The 12,771-nt window shown below is 48.0% G+C and overlaps 1 protein-coding gene across 1 annotated transcript in view; it reads left to right on the top strand.

Annotated features, from left to right (window-relative positions):
- Positions 1 to 12,771, top strand: part of LOC135896655 (phenoloxidase-activating factor 2-like) — a 101,814-nt gene that overhangs the window by 50,312 nt on the left and 38,731 nt on the right. The gene's annotated exons all lie outside the window — the stretch shown is intronic.

Genomic DNA, 12,771 nt, shown 5'->3' with positions numbered 1-12,771 from the left:
GCCTTGATGTCATTGCAAATTATATACTAAAGTGTACCGAACTTGAAGCTGGACGTAAAATATTAGGACTGAAGTCACGCAAAATGGCAACCACACTCAAATGACACACCACACCACACTCAAAGGACTTCATCTGGGGGAAAAGAAGTTTGGTTCGACACAGTCGCACTGCTGCCTCACTCCCTAGTGTTTTTGATATTTTTGGACATCTTGTCAAATAGATTTGTCGAAGACGTCGGACGACTCGCCAAGGTACCTTCCCTACCGGAGGCCGGGGGGCCTTCGCCTCCCGTCGCTTCGATAGGAGCCTGCAGAAGAGCCCGATCTGGTAGTGGCGAGAGCTCCGTCATGACCACGCCTGACCTGACACCGGGCCAGAGGCCACCCACTGACCCTGAGAGCAACCGTGACTGTAAGCGATACAAGGCTACAGAAACAGACGACGAGTCTACGCTTATTGGCGATTGTGACATAGCTGACATCACAGATCTGGACGATGAAGGCTTCAGGCTTGTGCGCGACCGCAAGAAGAGGACCGTCGGAATCCCAGTGATTGTTACGCCTGCCACAGAAGGAGCCGACCCGAAAAAAGTAAATCCCATTGTTTTGTCTACGGAAATTGAAAAATTCTTGGCGCATCGCCTGTTAGGAGCCGATTTACTGCTCAAGGAGCCCTGCTTCTAGATGTTCAGACAGAAGAGCATGTGAATTCCCTTCTCAGCTGCAAGTCAATCTCAGGGACTGCAATCTCAGCCCGAGTGCCCAATTCGTACCTGAAAAACACGTGCATTATTAGAGGGGTACCGAAGTGCTACACTGACGAGGAACTGTTGCTATACCTAACGCCACAAGGTGTTTAACATGCAAGGAGAGTCATGCGACGCGTCCAAGTTTCCGAAACCGACTGGGAGTTCAGGTGAACCAGCTCCGTGGTTCTTACGTTCGCTCCAAATACAGAGCATCCAGAGAAGATCAACTTGGGCTTCACAAGACACGAGACCATTGACTACGTTGAGACACCACCTCGGTGCTTCAAGTGTCAGCGCTATGGACATGTGGCCAAGTACTGCCGTGGTGAGCAGCGGTGTGAGAGATGTGGAGGACCGCATGATTTGAAAACATGCACGCGCAGCGCGAACTTTCTATGTGCAAACTGTAGTGGTGGTCATCCAGCTAGTTATAGCAAGTGTCCTACGCGGGCAGCGGCAATAAAGCGTAAGGAAACGTTTATCATGGGGCCAACAGGAAACGATGAGAAAAATATGACGAAGAAAAAGACAGAGTCAGACGAAATAAAATGGAGCTTAAAGAGTGAAACTGACTTTCGAAGCCTGAAGCCTTCTCCCGAAATCCAGCACACAGTGGTGCCGTCGCGCAGCGGACCGACTAAAGCAGTCAAATCAATGTACAGAAGCCCCGTAGAAGAGAAGACTGCTGAACAACCGGAACAGCGAAGTTATGTGTCTGTACTGCAGCGACCCCAATCGCATTGCGATGAAAACCACCACAGAAGGACTGTCAGCAGGTGCTACGTGCTCCATTCAAGGCCTTGCGATCACACATAGAGAAGATGCCGGCGAGCTCGATGAAGGAAATGCTCGAAGTAGTCCTGGCTCTCGGATCAGTGATTCTAAGCTCTACCTCTTTTTAAAGCACCTAGCAATATGGATGCGGTCAGGGTACAATGTTCACCATCTCGTCCACAGGTGCCACTTATGCAATGGAACTGTGCGGGTCTTGCGTGCCATTTACGTGGACTGTCGCTTTTCTTACGCAACATGCCTGTGCCAATATTGGCCCTGCCCGAGGCAGGTGTTCCAAGTTCCAGATCAATTGCTGGTTATGGTGCACATGGAAACCAAAGTATTCCAACATTTCCGAACGGAAGCGCTATGCTATATGTGAGACGTCAAATACCACATTACGCTCTACCAGCTCAAGACCTTTTCAGCAGTGCTTTGGAAGTCACTGCTGTACAATTGCGGCTGGGAAGCCGAAGCCTCAGCGTGGCCTCCGTGTATGTGAGCTCGCGCCTGAAGGTCTCGATGGGAGAAATTACAAGAGACCTCTGCAGCCGCTGCCCAGCTCCGAGGATTATATGTGGGGACTTCAACGCGCACCATACTCTCTGGGACGACAAGGCGACTGATGCACGTGGAAAACAAGTTGTTACTGCTTTAAACACCGAGGGACTCTGCGTGGCAAATGACAAACAGGCAACGCTTTTTCGACCACCGGCCTTTTACAGTGTCATTGACTTGACGTTACACTCAACGGACATCCTCGCATCGTCAACGACTAGTAAAGATGAAATAGGCAGTGATCATTTTCCTGTCTTCGTTAACACTTCCCCGCTCTGGATCTATAGCTCAAAAATCTATGCGCTGCCCGTAGAAGAGCGGAACGGAGGCTGATGACGAAGGGCGACCCACCGATGAAGACCATGCATAACCGGATTAACGCAGTGATTCGACGTTATACAAAGAAACTAAGAGATCAATGGGCAACATTTTGTGCAAGCCTATCGGTCTTCACGCCAGTTCCAAGGATATGGTGGGTCGTTAATAACCTTGCTGGAACCTTTCGACCAAACAAGCCATTTGAAGCCCTAGCATTCAAGTTAGGCAAGGCACTCGCTTGTCTTGCGAATGCCTTCTCTGAAACATACTCTTCTGGTAGGTCAGCCGGCACAACCAACCCGCCTCCGCCGCTATCGTCGTCTCTAATGGATGCTCCTTTCACTCAGGGAGCTGGAACTAGCTATGAGCAGCCTCCGACGTCGCTGTGCGGCGGGACCTGACCTTATCAGTAATGAGATACTGGCTAAGCTGCCGGTTGAGAGACGGCGTGATTTGCTGGAATTTTTTAACCAAGTCTGGGCCAGTGGCGCTATCCCACATTTATGGACGGTAGCATGGGTGGTACCGGTTCTGAAGCGTGGAAAGAATCCCGCAGCTCTGGACTCTTACAGACCGGTATCACTGACCTCGTGTACAGCGAAGCTAATGGAGAAGATGGCGTGCACAAGACTCACTTAGTATGTTGAGCAGGGTCGGAAACTGCCATCGTGCATGACTGGGTTTCGGCAGCGTCTATGCGCTCAAGACAATGTGCTGGACCTGCTAAGCCACATAGAACATTACAGTGCGGATGGCCGGTCGACACTTGCTGTTTTCGTGGATGTTTCTAAGGCTTAAGACTACGTGTCTCAAAGAGCCATTATCAGCCAGCTACAAGGTATAGGCGTCACGCTGCACTTCATACATACGTTCCTCAATGATCGTCGCATCAGAGTTCGCCTTGGCGACACTTTGAGCGATGAAATACGTATACTTCGCGGTGTGCCACAGGGGAGTGTTTTATCTCCTTTATTATTTAACATTGCCATGAGCAGCCTCCCAAGAGTACTAAACCATCGAACACCAGTGAAGATATCTATATTTGCCGATGATATCTGCATATGGGTCTCCGGCTACCAGCATCGCCGCCTCGCACGAATAGCCCAGCGAGCAGTAAAAGCCAGTCAGGGCCACTTGGCAATGATTGGATTATCACTATCACCAGAGAAATCATCATTCGTACTATTTCCTGGGGTGAAAAGAATCTCCACGCTTCCCGCTGAATTTGGACGGATACCAGATTCGACATTTCACCAACGTCAGATTTCTGGGCGTTACCTTAGACCACAGGCTGCTCTGGCGCTGCGGGGTCGACCACGTTGTGGCGTCATCGTCACCCAGGCTACATGTGCTCAAGCGAGTCGCTGGCATACGCTGGGGCAACCACCCGACGTCGATGCTACGGCTACATATAGCGTTGGTTACCAGTCGAATCCTGTATCAGCTACGTCTGATGTCACCCTCAGATAGCTAATACGAGCTCTTAGAAGCCATCCACAGAAAAGGTATCCGACTTTGCCTTGGAGTCCCTCAGCAAGCGTCAAACAAGTGCTCTACGAAGCTGAGTCACGCCCTCTACGACTTCAGGCTTCCCAGGCTCTGATGATCCAGCTACTACGATTGAGTCTACGCCCGGTAGAGCCCTGTTATGACGTATAGGTAACAGGCCGCGCTCACATTTTTATACAGCATTGAACACGCTTCGCGTATTAGGATTGCGCTGCTCGAGACAGAGGGAAAGGATAGAACCACCCTGGAAATTCGAGGACATCACATGCAACTTAAGTGTACCACGATTGCAATCAGAGCTGCATTCCATCTGCAGAAGCCAAGTCATTAGTCCTGGAACACCTGAACATGACTTACCCGAATCACCTACAAGTATACACAGATGGCTCTGTCGAGGCAGACGAAGACCGCTGCGCAGCTGCATTCTGTATTCGCTCTCTAAGATATACGTGGTCTGGCCGTCTGGACTGTATAGCCTCGTCGACAGTTTCGGAAGGCGTAGCAATAGCTTCTGCTCTGCGCAAATTAAAGACTTTGCCTCCGCAGAATGTAGTTGTCCTTATGGACTCAAAGGCTGCATTACAAGTACACCGTGGTTTGCCATCCCTCAAGTTCCCACGCAAATCGCTAGCCATCGTGAAATAACTCAACAAAGGCTTCACAGTAAAGTTTCAGTGGATTCCCTCCGACATTGGTATCTCAGGAAACGAAAAACCTGATGCGCTTGCATACGCAGCGCTCTATCATCATCCCAAAATCAAGGCTCCGAAGAGTAATCAAGTGCAAAAATGTGACATTCGAAATCACTAAGTCGCTTTGGTTTCCACCGCGTCTGCCCTGCGTAACCAAGAGATTGCATCGAGAGGATGCTTCACTTCTATATCGAATAAGGACAGGATCTGCTAATACACCGGCCTGGTTATTTAAAACGGGGTGAATCAATTCTCCGAACTGTACGGCATGCAGTGAGACAGGAGACATTGAGTGCTTTTTGTGGTCCTGCCAGCTATTCCAAGATGCGACACTCTCCTGAAGAATCTGCAAAATATGGACCTTCCGCATCCGCGCCTGCAACACCTTATATTTCCCGAGGGATCAGTTATATCCCGCAAAGTAACTTCACGTCTCCTCATCAAATTCTTAAGAGAGACTTGTTTGATAGACATATGGTGAAACCCTTCAGCGGTATTGTGCGAGACGCTCGGGCGGAGCGATTGCCGGCTTTGTTCGCCAGGCTTAACCCGCCTGCTGCTACATTTGACCACCACCACCACCACAATGGGTATGTTCCCCCGGTGGCATTGGGTATTTAGAAGAGAGGAGCTCCGGCTCCTCCTAAAGTTCCTCCGAGATGCAGAATTGCAAAATGAGCCGTGTGGGTCGTCGTGGTTTCGAAAAGGTGCAGCCCATTGGGCTTAGTCTTGCATTACTGTAGCAACTATGTGGACACTCCAGGCGCGTTTATGTCATCGAATTTCTGACGTTGCCGTGATGTTCCGTGATAAGTCCAAGGGCGATAACGTCGTCGCCACCCGCCGTATGCGCGATTGAAAGTGCGCGAGCCGGCGATAGCGGCTCAATCTGGCTCGCACAAGGGAGGAAAGCAGGGACGAAGTCTTCCACCGCGCGCAGGGTGGCTGCGTGTGCAGGGCAGCACGTGGCTATTTTGAAAGCAGTCTGCGACGGGTACAGTCTAGGTGCGGCGGGGCTTTGTGTGCGCTGTGTTCTCGCCGCTTAGTTCGCCTTGAAGCGAGAGGCAGCAAGCTGGTCAATTCACTCGCTGCTGCTTGCGCTCTTCCTCAAGGCAGCATTCTGACAGCGAGTGCCCACGCTCATCGAGTGAAATGTTTGTTTGCCTGCGCCCGCGTGGCACCATGCTTCTTAATTTAGTTAGTAAGCGGATGTTTACAAGTTTACACGGCCGATAAAACTATCCTTACTTCGTGTAGCTGTCTACTAATTTGCTATCGCAATCGATGCTTCGCTTTTCGGGCTAAACGGTGACTTTTTGAGCGCAGCTCTTAGGCGCAAGTTACTGCAGCGGGCGTCGGCGTAACCGAGTGAACGAGAAAACCAAAGATGAACGCAAATGGAACGAAATACGCGAGGAGCAAAGTGGAGAAAGGTGCAGCGGTACCGTGAGACGTAAAGCGGAGGAGGTGGTTGTGGTAAGAGCGCGAGAAAAGGCGGCGACAATCACTACGAGATGGCCCCCGAGTAGCGCGCGTCGTGTTGTCTGCAGCGGCTGCTGTGAATCACGCGTCACCCATGCTGTCTCTTGCAATCTAAGATTAGCGAGACAGTCGCCCAAAGCTTCGCTCCGTTTGCAACGTTCTGCACGTGAAAAATTCCCGCGCCAGCCAATATATTGCGAAATCACAACACTTGTAGAGCTGCGCTCAAATTTTATAGCAATAGCTCTGCTGCTCAATGTACAAACCCAGAAAACGCCTGGTTCCGAGACCTGACCTTCAAGCTCAGCCAAGGTCAAACTGGGACTTGGCCTGCGACTACCGGCGACTGCTTCGTACGCTGCGTGGGCGTCCATATCTTCAAAGCGATTTCCGATGTTGACGAAGTGCGTGGTAGGAGGCCTCATCTTGAAAGCGATGTGCAATTTGTACAAAGTGCGCCGACTACTGCTTGCTTTGTATGCGCCGGGCGTTCGACGTGTTGAAGCGAGACGCAGCATGAAGGCCAACTCCCTCGCTGCTGCTGCCGCGCAGATTAGCGTCTGTGTGTTTTGTGTTGTGTTGTAATTGCAGATGCGGTAGTTGCTGACGGCGCTGAGCATCGTTTTTGTCCTTTTCAAAAGCAAGAAAAACCTTGCAGTGGCGCCAGAAATTTGGTTTACCCCGCGTTCAACCAGGGCAATTGCTTTTTAGTGCGAAGCTCTTCGGGGGCCCGTTCCTGCGTCGGCGATTCCGGCGTAACCGAACGAACGCGGAACGCAGCGAGGGATGAAAAAAGTGGAGAGCGCAGTGAGGGAAGCGAAGCAGGAGAGTACAGCGGAAGCATGAGGCGGAAAGTGAGTGAGGAGGGCATCGCGAAAGCATAAGGAAAGCGTAATGCCGCGCAAGCGTGTCTGCTGCGACGGCCGCCAGGATTTGGCGCCAGAGTCAAGATCGTGACATTTCCATAGGGCCATAGGGCCGCCTTTTTCACGGTGCGACGGCGCAGGTGCCCTGCCGTAGCGGATTAGTCGCGAAACGTTTTGGAAGGGACGCGCACGTGGCCGCGCGGCCAGATATCGGGGGAAAGTATCCCGAAAAAAAAAAGCGCTTGGAGGCACGCTGTTGCAAATGCTCGTGCCATGTACCGCGTTGAAACTACTGGTAGCTCGATGTCGGTGCGGTGCCGAAAAGGTGCGTAAGACCGCAACTCCACTTTGAAAGAGAAAAGGGCCAGGGCTTGGTCCGAACTGCACTGTGGACAACATAGTTGCTGCCTTGCATTGACGGCTGTCAAATTTATCGGTAAACCACTGCGTTACACTTGGGCGACACTTCAAAAACACCTTGCTGACGCAGCCTTCTTGCAGCGTCGGCCCACTGTTGCAGGTGGTGGCAGCGCGTGCCTGACTTCATGTACTGTTTTAAGGCGTGGTAACATTGGGTCGATACGAGATCGACAAGACGCTGACGCCCACGATTGGCCGACTATTCAGCACTGTGTCACTGAGACTATTTCATCATAATAGGCCGACAACGGTGCAACCGATGGTTGCGAGTTGTCATATAGTGCGACGGGCTTTCGTGTCGAAAACACCGACAAAATCAGCGTGCCGACCGTGATAGCGGTTGATTGAACCCTACGTGATCAGCCGTCGAACCGACAACGCGATAGCTGCAGCTCATTCACTTGTACATATAATTATTCGCGCTCGAAATTCGTCGACATGCCTTCGAAGTTGAAATGCACGATCTTCAGTCCTCTCAAGCCGTGCGCGTGAAGTTTGAGTCAATGTTGATCCTGTTTAGCGAGGTTTGGGTTAGGCCTGACCCCGTCGAGTTCGTGCACCCACTACCGATGGAGCTGAACTTCAAAATAAGCAGTTCCTTTCGTAAGGAAACCGCCCTTATAGTTAGGTGGCGGCCCTATAGCGATTTGATATCTACTCTTCATTTCGCATGGCACGTACACAGCAAGCGGCGACACAGCGCTGTGCCAACATATTGTACTTTGGTCACCGTTCCAGAACGCTGGCGGTCGCATTCGCGTAGATGGTGGGTGTGTGTGTTGTTGTGCTGACATTTCTTAATTCCAAAAAAGCATTGTTTACCTCTGCGTCAAACAGGAAAGAAGAAACAGTGCATTTGATACAGCAGCATAAACTCGCTCAGTTTCCAATGGCGTCAGCGATGGGTTTTCGCAAGAGAACTGCACGGCATATAAGTGGGGACCTATGCCGAGCACAATTGTCTTTAATAATATTTTATAGCACGCGCAAACTAAGTATGGTGAAGTTAAACAAAACCGAGAATCAGTAGTAACAGGCCGTAATATATATGCGTATTGATCAAAGTTGCAGTTGTTTAAGGGACTCGGCCGCTCATACTGACTCGTCTGTATGTTTTGCTACGTTTTGAGCTTATTTCACATCAGCGATGCGCCGTTTCTACAATAAGCAAAGCTATCAGCGATATGAAGCTCTATATGTAAACAAATTCACCGTTTTGGCAAACCCAATGTGTAACGCTGCGCTCGAAGGCTTCTTGAATATGCGAAATGTTTAGTGAATGGGTGAAAGGGAATACAAAAAGCGCTGTGCAATCGCAGACGTCAGCGAAAACGAACGAAAGGCAGCCGTGTCGGCAGACGGAACTCAGCGTGCCTTTATCGGCCGCGCTGTTACAACAGCGCACTTGGGCATGTTCACCCACTATACTCGATGGGTGGCGCTGCCCGCTTGCTTAGGCTAGGTATATATATATATATATGTGTGTGTGTGTGTGTGTGTGTGTGTGTGTGTGTGTGTGTGTGTGTGTGTGTGTGTGTGTATATATATGTATGTCTATGTGTGTGTATATATGTATGTCTATATGTATGTATTAAATTAAAATAATTTAATACACACACATATATATATATATATATATATATATATATATATATATATATATATATATACTCACATACATACATACATACATACAGCCCGTATATATGGAGCTGGATGAATATGCGAAATAAAATAAAGGCCAAATAAAATTCAAATTGCCGTAAACGCAGCAACGGTTGTTACGAAACAATGGTCACATAGGTTTTAATTAATTTGATCGTATTTGAGAGAAGAAAGCTATACACTATTGCCCGCAGTAAGCATAATTTTTATTTAGTTTCTCAATGTTAATTTTCTCGAAAATTTCCGGTACCTGTTTTCTAAAACATAAACAGAAGCTCACCTACCTGTTATTGTGCACTTCCTTAAACTGCACCCATTAGACCATCGTATAAAGCGGACAAATTTGCTACATGAATTTACACCTTACGTGGACTTGTTGCACGATTTGTTTTGCAAGATTCGTACTCGCAAATTACTGGTGTAATTTGAAAGCGACGTACAATACATTAGATTCGCCAGCTTTAGGTGTATTGTTAGATGCAGTTTACAGAATTGTGATGTTTTTTTCGTAGCTAGGGTAGTTCTAAACTTCCTGGTTTCAGTTACAGAACTTTTGCAATTTTGTACAATATTGCAGCAGATCCTCATCCCGCCCAACCTTTTTCCGCTGTTGGCCTATTTGGTCCATTTAATCTCTCCGCCTTAAGAAATAAGTAGGTTGCCGTCGCTACCGATTATGCTTGACGGTATGCAATCACACGAGCACTTCCCAAAAGTTGCGCTGCTGACGTAGCGGATTTCATCCACACCGACGTGAACAGTGGGCTAGGCCAATTACTTACTGACCACGCCCGTAACTTCCCCTCTACGCTCTCCACGGTTCTATAAAAAGAAAATACTTCCTAAATGAACACATTCCTTGGCACTGCCACCTAATTTTAACTGGTTATTTTAAATACCAGGCGCCTCGTCACATTTCGTGCAGCGCACAGTAGCCGAGGAAAATGATTCTTAAACTTCCCTAGCAAAATATTCCCCTTAGGTTACGCTGCTAAGGGACGCCGAAGTATAGGTTGCCGCTTATATGCTGAGATAGGAATTTTAGTTCGATCGCTGTAACAGAAGATATCCTTAAGAAGGTCTAGAGGTATTGCGCGCTCGTATTAGTTGCGTCTAAGTGCATTCGAGTTATCACAATAGTGAAGACATGTTAAGTGGAATGTGTTAACCCTCGCCGGTGAAACTGCTCTGTAAGACCACTAATTTAATGGTAAGCACTACTCGAAATCAGCATGCCAAATAAATTACAATTTTTTCAAGACGCTTCCGGAATCTGGCAGCAATAAGTCGCGAACTTGAAAGAGTCTTCACTGTGACGTCGAGAGGTGCTGTGTTCGGTAGCCTACACAACTGCCACGGATGCCATTTGCACTGCCGCAGTGGCTGCCTACAGCAGTGCCTTCAGCAGTCGTATGCCTATTTAACACTGCTGGAGCGTGTTGCACAATGCACGCATATTGCAGTAAAAGACAGTGTACGAAATGCACAGCAGTAAACAACAACGGATGTATAAATAGCGCAAACGACGTAGTAACGCGAAATAGCGATACATATTTTTTTTGCAGTGCGTCCTTCTTGGGGTGGCCGATGATGGCTTGCCGGTTGTTCTTGAAATGAGCGAGTTGTAGCGGGGACATGAGAAGGCACCTTCTCCTGTGTATGCTCGCTGGTTTCAAGAGACGGCCGTTCACAAGAACGTGTGCAACATACGTTGTTCCGTCCTATATGTGGAAAGTTGGGCTAGTTGGTGATTGATCATCATAACTTGCTAGTGAGGCAGCGCACTGACACGGACACAGAAGACACACAAGATGACCCTCGCTGAAGCAGCGAGTACCGTCTTGTGTGTGTTCTCTGTGTCCGTGTCAGTGCGCTGCTTCACCAGCAAGGTATGATGATCAATCCTATATGTTCAAACTAATTGCCAGCTTCGTCTCAGCTGTGAAATATCAGTTTGAGAGATCAGTTTGTGATCAGATATTGTGATGCTTGCACCCAATAACTAACCTGTGAATGTTATTCTAGCGGGTGATTCAATATTCCTAATGAATAAACGTAGCATGACTGACTGTACAAGAAATGACTATTTGATATGTAATTATGATGGGCCACTAGACAAAATGGAGTCATTCTTCCACCTTGACTTGCTTCTATAGAGTCTCCAGCACCTTGGCGTAAAATAATTTCAATTTCACCCATTTATCCACAGTCGATCGTAATCCGTGACTCCCTCGGTCGTTTCCCAGCAGCCCCATTTGGCGTCGTCGCCACTCGGGTGTTCACAATCACTTGCTGCCTGGTTGTACCACGGCCGCGCTCGACCCTTGATGCAGGCTGCGCTAACCTTGTAAAGAATGAACAAGTGCAATTAATAAAAAGAATGTGCCACTCCACGCTAGCCGCAGCGACAAAGGAAAGCCAGTGCGGGTTTCTCATGTAAGGCTGCACATATGAAGTCGTATTTCTCCGGGGCAACTTTCCTTTTGCTTCATTTTCTGCGAGGCTTCTATTGCGTTTTGTTTGTAGCTTTTGCTACTGTGGTGCTGAATAACATGATTAATCCTCTACCTTGCGGGCTTCCGCAGAGTTCTACGGAACTCAGTTGACTTCCAATTGGGCTGTCTAAGACTGCTACAGGTATTAACAAACCACAGAACAGTCGACAAATAGAAGAGCGTTGTCCTATTTTCTCGAGCGTCTTCATACTTGGGCTACTTGGTCTTTTCGGTAAGGCGGTGTGTTCCTTGCAAACTTCGCGACCTCATCCTGTGTTGTGATAAAAAAAGAGAATATATTGTAGTTGGCGTTTTTTGTTTTTTGTTTTTGTTATCGACCGAAGAATCAGTCCTACACCTTATGCTCAGTTCTACATGTCCTCAATTCTTCCAATCTTCATTAAAGCTTCTTTGTGTTGCATGTTAGCTTGAATATTAACTTTGTATGTAAAACATGGTTGAACACTTTTTAAAAGCAAAAAGAAAATACGTCACTTCGACCAGACTTGTCGATAACGCTTGCAAAATTGTGGATTACCGTGGTTAGTTGTGTAACCATATAAAAGCACTTTCTAAAACCATGTTGAAAAGAACAAATAAATTTGTGTTAAAAACTTGAGCATATTGTCACTAATCATATAATCAAGCATCTTACAGCTCGACGAAGTGTGACCGATATAGGACGGTAATTTGAAATCAGCCAAGTCTCGCCTGTCTTGTGTAGCACACGTGCCGTTCGAATGTGCATCCACGAATATAGATGCAAGAAAAAGGCGTGCAAGGAATGGGGCAAGCATTTCAGCGTAGCAACGAAAGAACGCATGTGGAAGGCCATCAGAATTAGGTTAGGAATTAGTTAGGAATTAGGGAAAAAGCATAGCCGGAAAACCTTCTAGTGATACGATATCTTAGAGACCAGAGCACGATAAAGGAATGAGACTGACTGCTTGAGAAGGGACACAGCTCGCTGTGAAAATGTAAGCTTTAATGGGCTCTTTTTCAAGAAAGTGTTGAGGAGATACAACTCGATGATGTTCGAATTGTCTGGCGCCATCGAGTTGTATCTGGTCAACACTCTTTATTCTGACTTAAGAAGTCCCAGAACTTCTGACGGGATTCTTCAAAAAGATTTTGTAGGGTATGTTGAAAGTAACTCCATTTATAACGTTTCAACACCTCATTAAATGCTGTTCGAGCGGCTTTGACAATGTTTGCAGCTGCATCGCTTTTTTTAATGCTCTTT

Source organism: Dermacentor albipictus, chromosome 8, assembly GCF_038994185.2.
Source record: "Dermacentor albipictus isolate Rhodes 1998 colony chromosome 8, USDA_Dalb.pri_finalv2, whole genome shotgun sequence".
NCBI classification, from domain to species: domain Eukaryota; kingdom Metazoa; phylum Arthropoda; class Arachnida; order Ixodida; family Ixodidae; genus Dermacentor; species Dermacentor albipictus.
The sequence above is the reverse complement of the archived record's forward strand: the minus strand, read 5'-3'. Positions and strand labels throughout refer to the sequence as shown.